This window comes from Melozone crissalis, unplaced genomic scaffold (assembly GCF_028551555.1).
Source record: "Melozone crissalis strain CALT ecotype California unplaced genomic scaffold, PUWL_Pcris_2 ptg000016l_1, whole genome shotgun sequence".
In the NCBI taxonomy this organism is placed as follows: Eukaryota; Metazoa; Chordata; class Aves; order Passeriformes; family Passerellidae; genus Melozone; species Melozone crissalis.
Genome location: NW_026535794.1, coordinates 23006721 through 23025909, shown reverse-complemented (window position 1 = coordinate 23025909; position 19189 = coordinate 23006721).

The following is a 19189-nucleotide window of genomic DNA, read 5'->3' as shown; positions in this document are numbered from 1 at the left end:
ACAGATGGACAGAAGACAGCCAAGAGAAAACCAGGAACCTATGAGACCATTTTGGTCACCTCGATAAACAATTGTCTCAGCAGACAGACTGCCTAAATACTCTCAGATTTAAATATTTGTGCTTTGATACATGTTTTACATAGATTAAGCCCAATTGCTAGACAGCAATAGCAAACTGTAAAGTCACAGGCTTTTTCCTAATGGTTTTCCAATAGAAAGTTTTGGCAATGTTTATTTCTGTTGCACGTAATGTGCTTAGATTTACTGACTAGTAAATAAAAATTGCAAGTTCTTATACTATAAAATAAGAAAATGTGCTATTTCACAGATTCATAGGTTGGTTGTTTTCATTTTTGCTTTAGCAGATCATAAAAGAAATGTAACATGAACGAAGGTGGGAGAATAAGCATTTCTGAAGAGTAGATGGAAACTTAGTGGAGATGAGTTTTACAGCTTGTATATCTTTCCTATCAGCAGCAATGCACAAACTTGGAGCCTGTAGGGGTAGAATAGCCTTACTGTTTAGGCAAACAACTTTTAAAATAGGTGTTGGCAGTTTTTTTGCTCAGCTAAGATTAGTTGCTGATATACTTAGTTTAACAGCAACCTTCACATTGACAAAAAACTTCTCTGATGCTAACTACAGTGCTCTGAAAGCCATAGATGTGCTGGGCAGAATTATGTAGAAATATATAACAAACTGAAATTTAATACAGCTCTGCATGGTCTGGTATCTTATTAAACAGAAGATCTTTATTTAACAACCCTCCAAGAAAACAAATAGGTTAATTTTTTTTCTGTACACATACTACTTCTTTTGCCATTGTAATTTTGCATGAATATAAAGCCTGAAGCTATCTTTTCAATCAATGGAAATTTCTTTACTGACTTAAAAGAGTACAAGTGTATATAGATACAGTGCTGTTCCTCAGCAGCATACCAGAACAGCCTTACTATTTATCCAGGCTAGCTACTTCCAGCCAATTTTACTGTCAGTTCTGCTACATCTGTTCTGAAAAATCTGAATTTGTGTTTACTGAAGTTTTCTGTAGCTCTCAGTTCATGAGTTAAAAAATGCAGCACTTTTATTAGCCTTTTGAGGTACAGGAAATGCTAGATCCTTTAGCTATGCTTGCTTGTTTCATCAGACCCTTCCATCATCTGATATCTGTTGAGCTACTGCCTAAACTGCTGAACTGTTCACCAACTGAAGTGAATGCTTTGCCTCCCTCTAATTTCTATGCTTCTGTTAATGGAAAAGAAACGGCAACTGGAGAACTGAAGTGGGACAGAATTTTATGCAGAATAATGTAATAGGTTATAAATTTATAACGATGTAATAGGTTATAAATTTATTTCTTAGTTATCTCATTGCAGTGCCTAACCCTCTGAGGAGACAAGCTGTCCTTGTTAGAGCTTTTCTCTGCACTGTTAGCTGATTAGTGCACTGCTGCCAGATCTTGCTGCAAAAGGGGTTAGGCTGTTTTTAGTTCTCCAGAAGTGTTATTCAGTTGAGTCTGAACAAAGCTGATTTCCAGACACAATGCCTGGGAACAATGCTGATTCCCAGACATATGATATTCTGGTAATTCTGAAGTTAAAAATAGATTTTTTTGGGATTTTTTTTAAAGTAAGTTTCTCAAGCTTATTCAGCAAAACCAGTGTAAAAGTAGGGCACAGTTCCTTACTTCATGTGTCACATTAGAGCACAGATTACTCACAATTCCAATTTTAAAAATAAAGAATAAATACAACTTCTGGAAAAATGAAGGGTAGAACACCTCATAAATGTTTTAATAATAATCCTTTTTCCAAGGTGCAAGAACATTTCAGCATGGAGCAGATACATACAACACTATAAATCCCCCCTGTTAGCATAAAGATTTAATGTAAACTTAATGTTAAAGATTTAATGTTAACTTGTTAATTTAATGCTAACTTAATTTCTAAGAAGTACAAGAATCCAAAAATGTCTAAAAATCTGTTTATCTTTCCCTATTCTCTGTTGTAATGGGCTTCAGGGTGGGCTACATACATTTGGCCATATTTCTTTGAACAATTCAAAGTTATCTTGAAAGTAGGTGCTTGTTCTTCCTTCAATATAGAAATAAAGTTGCTGAGTCATCAGTAATTACACTTTCAACGTGAGAACAAAGCAGGGAAAAGATCAAACGCAGAAAAAAGACATCATTAAGAAAGACTGAGAAGCTCAGTGAATGGTGTCTGAACTGGATTAAAGAAAATATTCAAAATTGGTAATTGTGTGGCACTGAGAAGATCTTAGGCTTATTGGGTACTAAGAAATACATGTGAGAGTCCAATTACTGATTAAATTTGTTTTTACTAGCATTTCATTAAAGACATCAGATGGCCACTGAGTTCTACTGAGAGAACTTAGTTTTCAAACCAGATTTGTTTGGTTGCTCTCATTATGCTCCTGGAGGTTTGACATGCTTCTGTTTCATTAAAAATAAGGGCTTGTTCTGCAACCCTTCCTTTCTTCCAAGCCCCTTTAAAAATGAATTGGTTCAAATGATTTTTCTGAGGCCTGAAGACCTGTGGGTCTTGTGTCTCTGGGCACTCCATATTCTCTTTGAAAGATAGCATTACATTTGTCTTCTTTCTGTCTTTTACTCTGACCTTCCAACACCACAGAGATAACTCCTATTACCTCTAAGCTCAAATTTCCAAGTTGCCTCCCTGTAAAGCAAATTATTAAAACATCTGAATCCATCAATGCAGTTACAAAGTTGATGAACATTTCGGTTTACTCATATCAGAGAAAAAGAGGTTTTAAAAGTAAAACAAAGTATACTTACTAGATGTGTATGAAAACACTTGAACTAACTGAAAATTCTATGGAAATACTAGACTGAAAGCATTCTAAAACTTATACTAAAAGTGGTTTTTTGACTGCAGATATTAATTCCAAATCAATATTTTCCATATGAATATATAGATTCAAATATACATTTTCATTTTCTATCACCTTTCAAAACATCCGCCTAAAATAATAAGCAAAATTAACAACTGAATGAAATTGGAATTACAAAATACTTTAGCCAAATATTGCTGATTATTTTATCCTATAATCATAGAATGGGCTGGATTGGAAGGGACCTTAAAGACCATTTAGTTTCAATGCCCCTGCTGTGGGCAGGCAGGCCTTTCACTAGACTTGTGTGGGGTTTTATTTTTTGATTCCTTCCCTTTTAATTTTTTAAAATTTTTTTTGCAAAATAAAAAATAATACTAGCAGGGATTTGTTTCAAAGTATAGACCTGGATAATCTAATTGCAAATGCCTACTGGTGCTAACAATGTGTCAGTATTTTGATTTACTAAAATCCTCTCTGGGTGGCTTATAAAAGAGAAGTGCCCTAAAATATAAACCAAGCATAGTATGCAAAGTAGATATAATAATATTTGCGGATATAAAAGAAAAATTTGACAGCAAAGAACTGGGAAGGAATTTCCCAGTGCTGGAGAAGCACGTGTTCAAGTGACCCATTTGACACTAGAAAATCACTGTGTATAGACACAAGGTGATGTAAATGAGAGACAAACAATTGTAATTTCACAGGCACGGTGATGAACTCTGAAGGAGCCATCATCACTTTGGAAAGAGAACTTGGAGGAATGAAAAAGGAGATAGAATGCTGTTAGTGCCCAAATCTGTATTCTAAACTGCAAATCCCATGTGTCGGAGGAGTTCACCTAATACCAGAAGGAGAGGCAGAAAAGGTCCTTGAGGAGGCAAGAAAGCTGATCAATGGTATGAAATTGCATTCAAATTAGAAAATGACTGACAAGAGCTGCCCCAGGTGGGGCTGTGACAGAACAGGTAGACCAGAGTTGATAAATTAGCTAGAAGGATTCACAGTCCTTTCTCCTTGTAAAAGACTTATAAGTTATTGAAAATATTGATCAGGAGCAAACATAAGATGGTAACTTCTCAAAACAGTGCATAGGTCAGCTAGAGGGTGGCTTTCTGCATTAAAAGTGGATGTCAGATGTTTTCAGATCTCTAAAAAGCAAATAAACTAATGAGAAATGTCAGTTCAGGAATATTGTTTTATATGAAGAACAATTTCTGGCTTAGGAAATCCTTGATCTATATAGGTCATTGGGAACCTGGAAAATATATTGGAGTCATGAATTGTCTATTTACAGAATTTCTATACCCTCTCCTAGGTAAGGGTGTTGACTTGTGAAAGATAATGGGGGTCAGGCATGGTTACATGAATTTTTTCTGTGGATGATGTTTGTTGAGCTATTGCCCTGTGCAAGGCCAGAGCTAAAAAAATATTAAGTTTGAAGCATAGACATAAGCCATAGTTAAAACTTATCTTGCACTGCTCCTGTTTTACCCTTGGATGGTAGACAAACACCTTGGTTTTAGCAGTGGAAAAATTGTATCTCGTGTTTGATCTGGGCTGAGAGACATCATTTTGTGATAATTTCAGATGAACGGTGCCAAGATGAAATATGCAAAATATCAGTTGTTGACCTCAGCCTAGCTGTTCTGGTGGTCATTATTAGAGATTTTTTCTAAGGAATGCTTTGCAATTCCTGAAGCTGTCTCAGAAACCAAAACCACAGCCACTCTCTCTTTCTCTTTGCTATGACACAATGCTGGGACTGCATTTATTCTCAGTTCTGTTCCTGTATATAAGGTAACCGATAGCACATCCTGAGTAATTCCAGTCTTACTTCTGCCTGTGCCTACAGCAATGATTTTTTCAGTGCTCTTTTGTCATTTTGATCTCTATTTCATTATGTAGAAACAAATGAACTGCTTGTTTGGCCTTAAAAAATAATATTTTAAAATTGCTATCTTAAGCAGTGATTGTCTGTAAAGACAATCACTGTAAAGACCTCTTAAAAGAAAGTCCAGAAGTAAAGGGACACCACACACCTCAATCTCCAACACTCTACTTAGCCTATAATTAGAAAACATGTCTTTCTAGAAAATTAATTAGTGATAAATTTCAATAAAAATATGATAGGAAGATGAGTCAGGAGCGCCTGACAATGTTCATGTCCATTTAATATAGTTCTCTCTTTCCCTCCTTCCCTGTCATCAATTAAATACATAAGAAGAAATTAAGCCTTCTGCAGCTTTCTATTAATTTGATTTTGAAGCAACCTCTGGCGGGGAGAAACACTCTCTTGATAATAATTCTCTGGACAGGATGAACATTGCTGAAAAACAATACAATCCCTACACCTTAGTTGGTGTATTTTATACTGCTCACTCTCAGTTAAAAATCCAGAATGGATCAGAGTGATTCCTTCAGTGCACTGTGTTTTTCAGTATTATGGTGATTATTTCCTCTTCTGACAAGACAAGCCCACTAGTAATTTTCATCAAGAATTCCACCTAATCCACTCTTTACCTGGGATCTGCAAAACTGCAACTCTCAGAGATCTGGAATAAGTTTTTCATTTGACACTGTTAATACATAATGCCAGTATTAAATCTATACTTGTGCACTCACTGAACTTTTTGGAAGTCACCAAGCTGTCTTAAGTTACCAGCTTTTATAGTTTTCTTGGCCTGCAGAGTGGAACCTGAGAGAGAATTAATAGTTTAATTCTGGATATTCTACATTTTGTTGAATGCAATTGAATGACTGTGACCTTAAATGTAAATTCTCAAATTACTTACAAACAGGGAATTGAATGTCTTGTGTGTGTTTATTCATGGAAACACCTGCAGAATCCCCCTGTCTTTCAATTAATCAGTAAAAACTTTAGAAAATGGGTTTTAAAAGCATGTACTTGCTAATAAAGTGATAGTGGAATGAAGTGTAACAGGAAAAGCACTTTTTCTAAGTGGTTATTGCTGGAGTAGATTACAAAAAACCCCACAGGAATGGAACTTCACTGTCTTAGACTCCCAAATTAAGTGTCTCAGTGGGGCTTGATATGAAAAAGTTCTGAAAGAGATCAGTTTCCAGTTTTATATAAATGGAACATTTTGGAGCTACTTTGTGTTCAATAGAAATATTAAAGTTAATATAATCCATGTTAAGTTCTTGAAAATGATCCAAAGTAACAGTGGAGCATCAATTTGAATTTTCATATTCAACCCAAAGAAATGTTTGTCTAACCAGTTATTTTACTAACCATTCTTGCATTGCCAGAGCTACTAAGTTTATTTATCTCCTAGAATGGGAAGGAATGAAATCCTAAATTCTTTTAACTTCACACAGATCTAGCTTTGGTATTATTTGCTTGAGCAATAGGAAAGCATCTATTTCTACAACAAATGCTAATCCTGCCATGTAATTTCTGGTTAAAATCATGCAGGGTAAGAACAAAAAGCTCACAAATGCTTTTCACAAGTGTGCTGGTCCAGACACTCACCAAACCATACTCTCTGGGTAGGATCAATATAAAGCCAAAATTCTTGATAAGAATTATACAGACCCTAAGATAGGTCTCTTCCCTTGTGAGCATTTTAAATGCTTTTCCCATAGGGAAAAAGTTCCACTTACTGCTCACCAAGAGTCTTCAAGAGTGTTTGGATTTCTTTTATTGGTGTTTAGTGATGGAAAACCTTTTAGTGGTCTGGGAAAGTGTTTTCTAGACATTCTGTCAGTATCTACATGTACAACTAGATGTGACAAGCACGAACACAAAGACAGATCACTCTGTAAGTTGATAAAATCTTCTGTTGAATCTGGATATGAATGCTGGAACTTGCAAAAAGAATAGATGATATTAGGAAGAGAACTATTCATGGAGAAAAAAAAAGTGGGTATCCTCAAGATTCACATTTTGGTACCATTATTTTGCAATAGAAACCAAGTTAGACTAACAGTAAAAACTGCAAATCATTGAAATTCAGTAAGCCGAGATGTTTGTGAAAAACTCTGATCCTCTTTAATTGAATGTGATTTGGGTGACTGCTATGAGTGGAAAATTTCTGTAAAGTAGTTCAAAAACCCAGCAAAGTAAAACGAACACCAGCCCAGTATTTGTCTAGTAAACTGATAAAAAAATTAGAAATATTTCTAACATACATATTTATGTTAGAAATGTTGACTAATCAATTAAAAAATAAAGTCTTTATGACATCTTGGAGCTGTTAAAATGTTTTTCTGTTGTTGAGAACTAATTCATTGATTAAGGATATGTGGGAATTACAGACTTTTAAAATTCCAGCATTTTCTATTCTATGAAATATAGACATATATCTCTGCAGCACTCCTGTGTCTGGAACTGCTGTATAGAGGATACCTCTGCAACCTAAAATATACACACAAGTTACAGGAGTTTCTAGCCCTGCCATGCCAAGGCAACTTTGTGCCTTCTTTCTTCTGTGTATTCCACTTCAAATGTCAACAGATTTCAAGTTTCTGACCTCATCATGATGATTCTGAGAACTAATCTTCCTGAACCGCAAGACATTGCTGGGTTTTGATGTCTTAGAAGCATGTCTGAATGTTCTCAAGGACTATGAAAAGGACAGGTGTGACAGCTCAGTGAAGAAAATATAGCTTAAAATGTAGATTAGTGTTTATATTTAGTACGTATGCCACCTGACCTAACTTTTCAAAAGTAGTATCTGTTTCTGGTTTCTTGTGAATATTTGGTTGCATCCAAGGAGACAAAAAGCCTTGAGAATTCATGCACTAAAAATTACAAAGCATAGTGAGGAGAAATTTTATATTCTTATAGTGATTTTTCTATTATTTTCCCAGTTTATGCAAGTAGACAGTAGCTTGGAATATATCAATAAAAAATAATTACAAGCTTATCACTAACAAGAACCATATAAATCTTTGAAGGTATTTTCACAAGGTTTTACATGGAAATGGAAAATGTCTCACTGGTTGAGATTTTTGCAGGACCTTTAGTATGAAGATTTGTTTTAAATGAAGAGGAAAATAGTGAATGATTAGTCTATAGCTCAGGCATTCCATCATTTTCTGAAGGTATGCACTGAGAAATCATTTAATGTGTGCAGAAATACTTTAGTCAGAATATGCTACTACTATATAATTTGTCAAATCCTAAATCTTGTGCAGACTGAGAAGCTGCTGTAAATACTATTTCAAATTGTTTTCAGATGAGAATGTTATCTTAGAAAATTCACAAGATAAAAAGCAAGAGAAGCTTTGCTGTTTGCTTGTTTTTCACAGCTGTTGTAGGACAAGATGAATTGATTGCTGTGATTTTTTTTTTTTTACTGGTAACCTGAGAATTTTGATATCAACCAGTATTTGCAGGGGTTTTTTTTTTTTTTTTTTTTTTTTTTTCAAACAGGGATAACACTTTTAGACCTGTTTTTTGAATATATCTTTTAAAAAGGTTGTACCGATATAACCTGGAGAGCTGAGCAGCTTTACATGCTCACTGAGGGTCCAGTTTTCCTGATATGCATAATTTTTCTTTACCTTTTATATCCAGAATTTTGATATCAACCAGTATTTGCAGGTTTGTTTTTTTTTTTTTTTTCAAACAAGGATAACACTTTTAGGTCTGTTTTTTTTGATGTATCTTTTAAAAAGGTTGTACAGATATAACCTGGAGAGCTGAGCAGCTTTTCATGCCCACTGAGGGTGCAGTTTTCCTGACATGCATAATTTTTCTTTATCTTTCCTATCCAGGTTTTGCTTTCTTTATTTTTGACAGGGACTGAAATTCAGCTTCCCATTCATCTTGACACTCTGAGAGGACCTTAGGGCCTTAGCAGTACAACAGAACAATCTGTTGGCTCTGTGCTGTAATCAAGTTACATCAAAATCTGAGTAAGGAAAATCAGCTATTCACTTTGATTTCATAATACATTGCCAAAGAGGCACCAAATGAACTTAGCAAGCACCTGTGTAAAAGCAAAAAAAGGCTTTTTCAAAGAACTGTTTCCTTAACCCCTTTTTGATAGACATGGATGAGGAAAATTCAGGCAGGGACCTGAGGCAGAGACCAAGAGACACAAAACCATAATTTTCCAGCTGCTGTTAAACACAAAGAGATGCCTGTTGTGATTCCCTCAGTCACAGAGCATGAAAGGTCTGGGGACACCTCCATGGTGTCAATCATTATGTGTCTCATATTCAAGACCTCTGATAATGGACATTATGGGAGATAGGAAACTGACAAAGGTATTCCCAGACTCTTGTGCTACAGAAAGAACACTTTTGTTCTTACAGGAAATGCCATTGCTGCTGTCTCCAGAGGAAAAGGGAAAACAAGACTTGGAGGGTTTAGGAATTGATGCAATGTTAAGTATTCCAAGTATTTGGGCATTTGAGATTTTTTTCTTTCCCATTACAAAAGACAGGAAGGAAGGACAGAATACTTAATATGGCTTACTTCTTCAGATGTCCATAGCCCTGAAACTGTTCCAGAATTGGAGAATTATGTTAGTAGCAATTACAGAATTTTCTCTTTTCAGGATTGGCATGTAGAAGATTGGCATGGGATGAGAAAAAAACCAAAACACCCCACTATACTACCCATGAATTAATTTTAATCTGGAAAAAAGTGAATGTTGTTGTGACCATTCCTAATTGCACAATTTCTCCTACCTTTGCAAATGGAGTTTAGGGAGAACTGTTTTGTCCAGCTGTTCTGCAGCTGTTAGTGTCCCAGAGTTTACTCCCATGACAGAAGTTTATACCCCTAAAATTTACTAATATAATTCATATATGACAACTGGCCTGGATGTGTGCCTGACCATGTGAAGGTTTGAATAATTTCATCACAATCAAATAAATAACTGGTAGAAATGGTAACAAAATTAAAAAAAAATACTGAAACACTTAGCAACATTTTTAGGTTTCTGACTAAGGTATCTGTGTTTAGATGCTATGGCATTTTAGCAAGGGAACTGTAGAGCAAATAAGTAATTCAGTTTCTACTATATTGTTTGCAGTTACATCTGGTCCTGGGGTTTATCCTAATTCTGTGAAATTATGAAGAGAATAATTCAACATAATATTGTGTATGAACTTGTGATATAGGTGGTTTTGATTTGTTATAAACCATTAGGATTTTATTTGATTAGCATGGCTTTGGCCATTTGAGTTATCAGCTTGGTAGGTAAAAGCAAGGTCTTTGCACAACCATAACAAAAGATCACAAAAACATTTCCAGCTAAGAAGATTGCAGAAGTGAGAGGGAGCAAGAAGGTTACTTAGACAGTGTCTTTAGCCCAGGTTATTCTCGTAGAGCAGGAAAAGAACAACCATTACTGATAGATGTGATTCCCAGTGACAACAAAGTGTATATGAAAAAAATTTAAACTTAAAAATACAGAGCTCAGAATCTCTTAAAATTATGAGAGGAAGACAACCAATCCCAAATGAACCATGCTTCATTTAAGATAAAGGTGGAAATAATTCTCTAGGACAGAAAATATCTGTTTAGTATTATGCTGTGATAGTGGCATCACAGTTCATTCAGATTTTCTGTTTGTGAAAAGTACATTGTGTTTTGCTTCTCATTTTTGGGTCTGTAATGTAGCCAATGGATGTTTCATTCCAGATGTATGATATTCACAGTTGCTCTTTTCCTTATTTATCCATGTGTGAAAAAAACAGTCCATGGATGTTTTCTCCCCGAATGGTTATTCTCAATATTCTTACTTTAGTGATCAAACATTGTGCTATTTTTGTGTTCTTGCAACTTCTCCTTCCTATAATAATTCAGTTTTGATGGTGATGGGATGGAGCTCAATTAAGATTTCCTAATATTTATTGTGAGTATATGGGGCTGAACAGGCAGTCTTCCACAATTTTTATTTTTTATGTATGAAACTCCTATTAACAATGAAGCATCTGTTCTCTTAAAGGGAACCATTTTTCACACACATTGGCATTGGGAGCTCTTGTGATCAAATAATAGTGCAGGTGTAAATGTTCTGCTTGGTTCAGGAGCCTTAATGGCACTTTGCAAACCTGCTGTTTTTCTTCATGCAAATCATTTTATCTACACAAATCTGTTGGTTTACATGTGAAATAATCAGTGTCTCTAAACCAAAGCAAGCCCCTTCTTTTGGCACAAAATGCTAGTCATATATCCCACTTATTCCCTGCTACAGTTATAAATGGTAAATGGCAGCCTTTTAAGAAATTCCCCTGTGGTGCAGCTAGCAGGAGATTGCTCAACTGTATAATAATCAAATCTGACCAGATGGTGATGAGGCTGGGTACTAAATGTTTTTTAAACACTCCTGCTAGGTTTTCTCATTTAAAAGAGGAGAAATCCCACTTTAAGGCTGTACATGATTTGAAAGACACTTTCCTATGAGGCATAGAGCATTTCCTATTCTGCCGCATAGTACAACACTTCACATTATCAGGCAGTGTAGAGAAGGGTCATGACTTATTTAGAAAGTTAATGTGTTGCTCAAGGAGAGCACCAGCCTGATGGTTCTGGAGAAGAAAGTGACTCTGGGTAGGATGCCATCTTTTAAGTTTCTATTTCAAAGGGCAGCAATTAATATTCTGAAGATTTTGCCTCTGCATGTGGCAACTCAGTTTTGACACTAGATTTTTCATCTTTTTTTAAAAAAGCCCATTCCTTGTGATTGCAAGGAGCACTGCTCTTTGTGATTGAAATAGATTCAGTGCAAAATATCTTCCTCTGTCTGCGGATGGCAGGCTGAAGCCTGAAGGCCCATGAACCTACTTTGTCCTAGCTCTGTTCTCCTGGTGAGTGTGGCTGTGGTGCGGTGTCTCCAGGCACCCTCTCTTCTGTCATTCCATCTCTTCCATGGGATGTCCTTTCTTTCCTTTTTTAGATTTTATTCTGTTATTGGTTTATCCATACACCACATATTTTTCTGCCTCCATGCATAGCTTAAATGTGTTCGAGCTAAAATTCATCTTAAGTCCAGGGAAAAAAGTCCCCTCTAATTTTCTGAGCTCCTTTTAAAAAATGTTTTATATTTCCCAGATGAAACAGGAGGGTAATGATAAATAGAGAAATAACCTGATTTTGAACATTCTTGTTACTTAAGTTGCTTTCAGGTCAAAGCTGTGGTACCTGTTGCTCAGCCTATTCAGCACAACATCTAGCAAGAGACACTGCTGGCAGAAGCTAGCTATTGATTCAGTATTAGCTTTTGAAAAAGAAAAGCAAATTGCTTTCTGCAGTAGTGAGATCTGAGGAAACAACAAACAAAAAATATGAAAGCACCTTGAAAGTGCAAAGCTTCATCCAAGATTATGTGTATGCCTGTACAGGAGCTCTGTTCCTCCTACAGAAACCCCTAAATCATCACCTTAACTGAGAAATGCATTTCCTGCATTTTCAAAGAGGGTGGAAGAAATTCTTTAGTCAGGTAAGAAACATCCCTTGCCATAATGCTGACAAAGCCACTGGCCTTTCTGTGCTCCTCTGGAGAGCAGTGACAAGGAGAGCACAGCTGAGTTATTGGCTTGGCAGGTGAATCATTAATTTCCAAATCAGCACATTTTGTCTGACAGCTGCTGCACTTCCCCAGAGGAAGAGGAGGCTGCCAAAACTCTGGCATCCCTGTGGAGCTGGGCTGTCCATGGGTGCATGAGCCTGGAGCTCTGCCTTCATCTGCATGTGGATGCAACCTCCTCCTGCCGGCAGGACAGGCAGCTGAACATGCAGCCAGCACCCAGGAGAAGGATGCTGAAGGATGCTGAAGGATGCTGCAGCCTCTCCTGCTGCCTGCAGTGGCATGAGCAGGCCAGAGGGCTGGGCAGGGCTTAGGTGCAGTTTTGTCTGTGCTGTTTGCCTCAGTTATTGCCATCTGAAACCAGGATAGCCTCTTATTTTTTTTTTCCTTTTTTTTTTCCCCCAGAGAATTAACTGACTGCTACGAGTGGAAGGGAAGGAAAGCAGAGCTGTGCTTGTGTCTTTCCTCCCGGGGTATGTGCAGATCTTACCATTTGCAGTCTGTGGTGTCCAAACCCCATGCAGTGAGGCTTACACAGTGTTTCTCTAGACACAGCCTCTATTTTCCTGTCTCCCTGCCTTCTTGTGACTCTGGAAATTCTGATATAATTTTTGTGAAATTAGAGATTTTTTCCTTGTTGCATGAATTTAATTTATTATTTGCTGTACCTGTAGCTGTCTGACCCTCATTAAGAACAAAACTTTCAGTATCTCAGCAGTTTATTCATCCCAGACGTTTCACTTAAAAATAATCCCTTCTTCTTCAGAGTTGTCATTCCTGTGTTTTACTTGCATTCAGAGCTGATCCTACCACAAAAGCAATTCCCTAGTGTCAAAACTCTACTCTGGCAGTCAGTTTCTTATCCTTTTTTTTAAGTACTGAGTACAGGAAGAAAGGCCTATGACCCTTCAGTTTCTCTTATTGTGTGGCTTTTGTTTGGGGGGGGTGTCTCTTTTTTTTGCATCATTTAATGTCTGCTCTCTTTTTCTTTGCCATAATTTCATTTATTCATTTTTATATGTCATGTGTTTTGAAAATTGCACCAGCTGGTACATCTCCTGAAATGACATGTGCTGATTAAAGGACTTGCTGACCTACCAGCTACTGAATAATTATATCCTCAGGTGGGGAAATTGCACCAGATTAAGATGCTCTTCAAAGTGATATTCAGACACTTGCTGAATACTCTTATGTCTGTACACATATTTGGTGTGAAAGACTGGTAACTAAGGCTTTAAGATAAAGCAAAGCCAGTTCTTCTGTAGTCCAGGGAAGAGCAGAATTACCAAATGAGAGATGCCTTTCTTGCCAGGCAGTAGTAACAAAAAAAAGCTGGGCACAGTCCTGAAACTGTTCCTGATTGAAAGAAGAGGTTGTCCCAACCTGTACACCATCCGACTCTGCAATTCAGAAAGAGCAGTCTGAAAAATGAAGAATTGTTTAGAGGGTTTGCAAAAGTATGTTTAATTAAACTGTTTGAAGCAAGAAAAGCTACTTAAGGGCTTATTGTCAGCCAAGAAGCAGAAAGACATGTTAATGGTATGCAGGTTAAGTGAGGCTGCTGTGGTAGTTGTCAATGTTTCATGTACTTCTGCTGGAAACCAAAATGAGCAAAGCCAAGGAGACTAACCAGAGCATCAGTGGCAAGTGATGGCTAATAGGAGTTACTGGCTCAGCTGAGAGGAGCACAGTGAACCAGGCAGGCAGGACAGCTCTGGTTTGCCACTCCAGGTTGCAGAAGCCATTTTTGCATGAAAGGAAAGCAGTGAACTGCCCTTAGCAATTGCAGCCCCAAGAAAGGACTGTAAAATTGTTATAATTTTGGTATGACATAATTGGATTTTCTATGCACATTGGATGAATTCCCTGGTTACCTATCATTTTGGTGTTTTTCTTCTCTCTTTTTAAAGTAAAGTTGTTCAGCTGACTCATGTTAGATGAGCTTCTTCAGCAACAGAATGTTGAGTTTTTCCAGCATTATGGATGAGATTTTTAATCAATGTCTCATTAGCAACCCTTTCAAATTTGAACCCATTCCTTCCATTATGTTCCTGGCAGAGATGTTGCAGTTACATTAATCCAGTTTTTATACTTTAAATTTTGGGATGAAACCAGCTCTAGGTACATAAGTGATTATTTTGCACAATTTCATGCCAAGGGCTTTTTTGTGGAGCCACAAGAAATCAACTCCTAAACCAGTGAAAAGAAACAAAAGAAAATCCTGTTCCACTGTCCTCAGATAATTTTCAGGACTCTGTCAAAATATTTCAGAGCCCCATGCAATGCTACAGGCTTGGGGATGGGTGCTGGGGTGGTTTAGCCTGGAGAAAAGGAGGATCAGGGAGATTTTATTGGTCTCTATAACTACTCAAGAGATGTTGTAGCCAGGTGGAGTTGGTCTCTTCTTCCAGGTAACCAGTGGTAGGATGAGAGGACATGGCCTCAGGTTGCCCCAGGAGAAATTTGGCTTGGATACAAGGACAAAAGCATTCACTGAAAGGGTTGTCAAGCATTGGAATGAGCTGCCCAGGGAAGGGGTGAAATCACCATCACTGAAGTCACGAGTGGTGTTTGGGGACACAATTTCATGGGGAACATGGCAGTGGTGGGTGAAAAGCCTTAAAGGTCTTAAAGGTCTTTTCCAACTGAAAAAAATTTCTATGGTTCTATGATTTTATGATGCATCTTAAGGTCCTGGGAATTAGCCTCACATTCCTCAGTGACAAAAAGTATGGAACTGTTTTGCAGGTGGTTGTAAGCTTGGAAAGGCACTTATATTCCTACTCCTACAAATAAACTTCCAGCACTTTGCAAAACTTTTGAATAAGATTCATTTAGCTCAGTGAGGAGCTGCGGCAAAATTCAACCACAAAGCCAACAACTGCACCAGAGGGATCTCAAATGGTGAGTACTGTGGCTCCAGGTGAGAAATTGTGCTTTGCAGCTGCTGTCTGTTAAAATTGTCATTGTGAAGATGAAAAACCCTGTAAGTTTGGGGCTATAAAAGAGGCTGAAATGCGGTGTCACCACCAACAGATGAACACAGGGAGGAAGGGGGAGGGAAAGGCACAGTCAAGGTGGAGAAACTATGTGGGATTAGAAAGTCTATTTTTCATATCTGTTTCTAAAAGTGAGTGCCAAAGGGGCCTTGCCTGAAAGAGCTTTCTGGAAAACAGTGCTTTTCAAGGGTCAGTCTGCTGTGGGAACGGGGGTGAGGCTGGAAATGTAAATACAAGGCTGAAACCCTGCTTTTGGCATTGATATATGAAATGGAGGTCACCATTTAAGTCCACTTCATGGAGACTGAGATTTTAAACACTGATTTGTCCTCAGTTTTAAAAGAAAAGTACAAATCTGGAGTCCTTGTCTGAAGAAAATGAGGCTGGGAATCTTGGCTATCTGTAAGCATTTTCAGATTTCAGTGCATGACATGACACTAAGCAATCTGTCAGTGGAAAGTCACCCAATTTTCTAAGCTTTTGACAGATTTCTATAAAACTGAGCAAGGTGCCAGGAAGTATTTGGATTTCAGTTAACTTGCAAATTCTGATGAAGGTACATTTTAACATAAATCTCTTCCAAGAGTTCTTGTTATGGCTTTAGTTTTTGTATGAATTTAAGATACAGTCTGATAAATCATTTGTGGCAGTAATTTTATACATATGCTTCTTGGGGAAGTTTCACCAGACAGCTCTCAAGTAGTCTTATTTTAGCAAAATTCATGAAAATAGTAGGAGATCATCAAACACGGAGCAATTTCAATTAACTCCTAATTGAGAAACCTTTCTGAAACCAGTGTACAGGCCCAACCTCATTTTTATGAGATTCTTCATGCAGGAAAAAAAAATTCGTACAGTTTAGGTAGCAGCATGATTTAAATACCTTTTATTTATTTAACAGCAGGATTGGAACCAGCCAGGACTCAGTATTTTCTGAAGGAAAGTTTCTTTGAGCAAAAGTTTAGCTTTGATCAGTGAAAGCTTAAAGAGGTAATTATCAGTTTGGTCTGGTTTTATCCATCTTTGGAAACTGGAAAAGACTTTTTTTTGCCTTGTATTAGTTGTATAGCTGCTGAGAGGGATGGAGATGGGGAAAAAATATTTTTTTTCTTTAGTTATTTTTATGAGAGAAAAATCTGAGGAGTTAAAGGCTTGTAGGGAAAGGCAATTGGACATAGACGTGCAAGTTTCAGGAGATGTGTCTGCCATAGGGCCCAAAAATCTTTAAAAAAGAAAAAGCAGAAGCTCTTCTTAGGCAGAGGGTGCACTTTTGGTATCTAGAGAAAGAGGAAAAAGAAGTAAATATTGCTTATATTGAAAAATTTAAATTGGGATGACAAAAAAAAAAAAAAAAAGTACTTGCTCTGACAGACAGAGGAACATCTTATAACCTGTAAATCAGCAGCTGGCAATGACCACTTGCAAAAGTCCTGGTGTATCTTTTGAGGACACATATAGATGTTTCAGAGAAAATATTTATTTTTTGTGACACTGATATGGAGAAGTACCTTTAACAAGGTCTAAAGGACACTAGAAGATCTATGCTTTTACACAGAGGTATTTATTATCACAGTGCTCCAATAGTATCTAAAAGCCTCAGTGTCTGTGCCCTGATCCATCTACACATCAATACTTTTGTCTGCAGTATCCCATAATAAGAATATATATTGTAATACAATTATGTGTTATAGGCAAAAAACCCCAATAATGATCAGTAGTTTAAATAAAGTTTTCCATGCCTGTGCCTGCAAATAAGTGTAGGAATTTTATCACCCACTATATCTCTTAGAACCATTGCAAATTGGGCTCTCCATTGGTTTAGGACAACTTGGGTTCAGCATGGGGCCACTCTATGGGGAAATTTCGACTGTTCTACTGTTGAAGATATGGTTAAAATTATTTAGTAATCTTTGTGAAGCTACAATTCATGCATTTAAACGAAGTAATCTCTTTACAGCTATAAGAAAAAGCAATATGAATTTGAAAACACATTAATCATTGGAGTTTGTAATGAATAATCCATTTGTTTCTGCATGTTATCTGACAATAGATGGCAAAGTGTGTTTTACTGCTTTTGTTTACACATTGCAGCTTTTATGAAATGTATTATGTGTGGAACTTAGTTGGAATGCTTTGTTTGCTTTGCCTTTTTTTTGAGTGCACTTTTCATGTCTGAGAGTGTAACCAGCACCTTTCCCCTTCCTCCAGCTTTCCCACCCTCTAATGGCTGTCTTCAAATATTTCAGCCAAATTTTGCCAGCAGGTAATTAAACTCTCAAAGCTTTGTGAAAATGTGTGGCCAGTGGAGGAGGAAGTCTGTAGAAGTGGCTCAGTTGAGAAATCTGTTATACTATGAGTACTCAGGTCACAGGATTCCAGGAAATTCTGGGTGGAAGGATCTGAGAAGGGTCATAGAGGAAGAATGCACACTGCTCTGGGTACAAGGGCTGTGATGCAAAATTGTATCTGCAATCCCTGCTGTGTCCAAGCCATACTATGAGCTCATGCCACATCCTATCATAAAGCTAAGATGTTGTCAATCTATGCCCTAAGGGACCAAGTTTGCAGAGCAAAACTTGGAACTTACTTTTCTTCCAGCATAGAAAGCCTCTGAGATATAAAATTATGCAAGATCTAAATCCATAGGAACTGGGCTCCTTCAGTGTCAGTACCTGTGGAAATACAGGCCTTCCTTCTCCCTCCCTTTCTTATTTTAAAAAGTGCATTTAAAGAAAAGACTAAAACATGATCTGGAATGGAAAACTCATCTTCTACGCAGACACAGCCATCTGCAGAGTTCTGCTGTGCCACCAATTGAAATGAATGCAAAATTTTCTTATGCCATGTTTCTTTGTATTTCACCAGTTGTCCTCCAGAAAATCAAAATACTCCTGTTAAAGAGGAAAAAGTATCACATTTATGCTGCTCTTTTGCTGCAGTAATAAAATAGAGTTGGATGAAGAGGGTCTGAGGATAGAAAGTGTTAGGGAAACATTCTGTCATATTCCCCAGGTTCCTTGCTAGTCCTGATCCTCAGCTGTGAGCCGTTCTGGTGTGTAACAGCTGAGGTGTGGGCTGCTCAGGCTGTCAGGTAGGTCTCAGTAATTTCCATCAAGGGAGTTATTTATAAGATGGACTTGAAAACCCCAAGCTGATGAAGGTGGACTTTTTCTAAAATAGGTAATTAAAATACCAACAAAATCAGATCTGTCCTGTGCTTGCCAAATACTCCATTTTTGTTGTATGACAAGCATTTTTTATGTTGACAGTATGCCTACAGGAGAAAGTAATATTTCCCATAACTTCAGGAAGAGATAAATTATAGCCTTCTCTTTGTCACATTAAATAAAAAATAATAAACCTAGTGGGCTTTTCTATTAATATTTGGTTAAATAAAGCACCAGCAAAGAAATATTTGTCCTTTGAGTATAAAACCCAATTATAAAGTTCCAATAGACTGAATGATACAACTCTATAACAAATAAATCTTTCTCACAAATAAGTGTGTATTCACCTCAAAAATGCCTGTATTTAAGTATTCAATTATCTGTAAGCATTCTGATTTTTCTCCTCTTCCTCCCACCCACTGCATCAGAAGGAGAACAATTCTGTCAGACTTGGGGGTTTACTACACAGATAAATGGGTAGAATATCAAAGAAAACAAATAGTAGTTTATTTCCATTTGACAACTGAAATATTTAGATTCAGGTAAACCTAAAACAAATATGTTTGCTTTATTTTTCCTTCTAACTGAAACAGAGGAGAAAAAAAAGAATAAAAAAATTCCTGTAGATAAAAACAA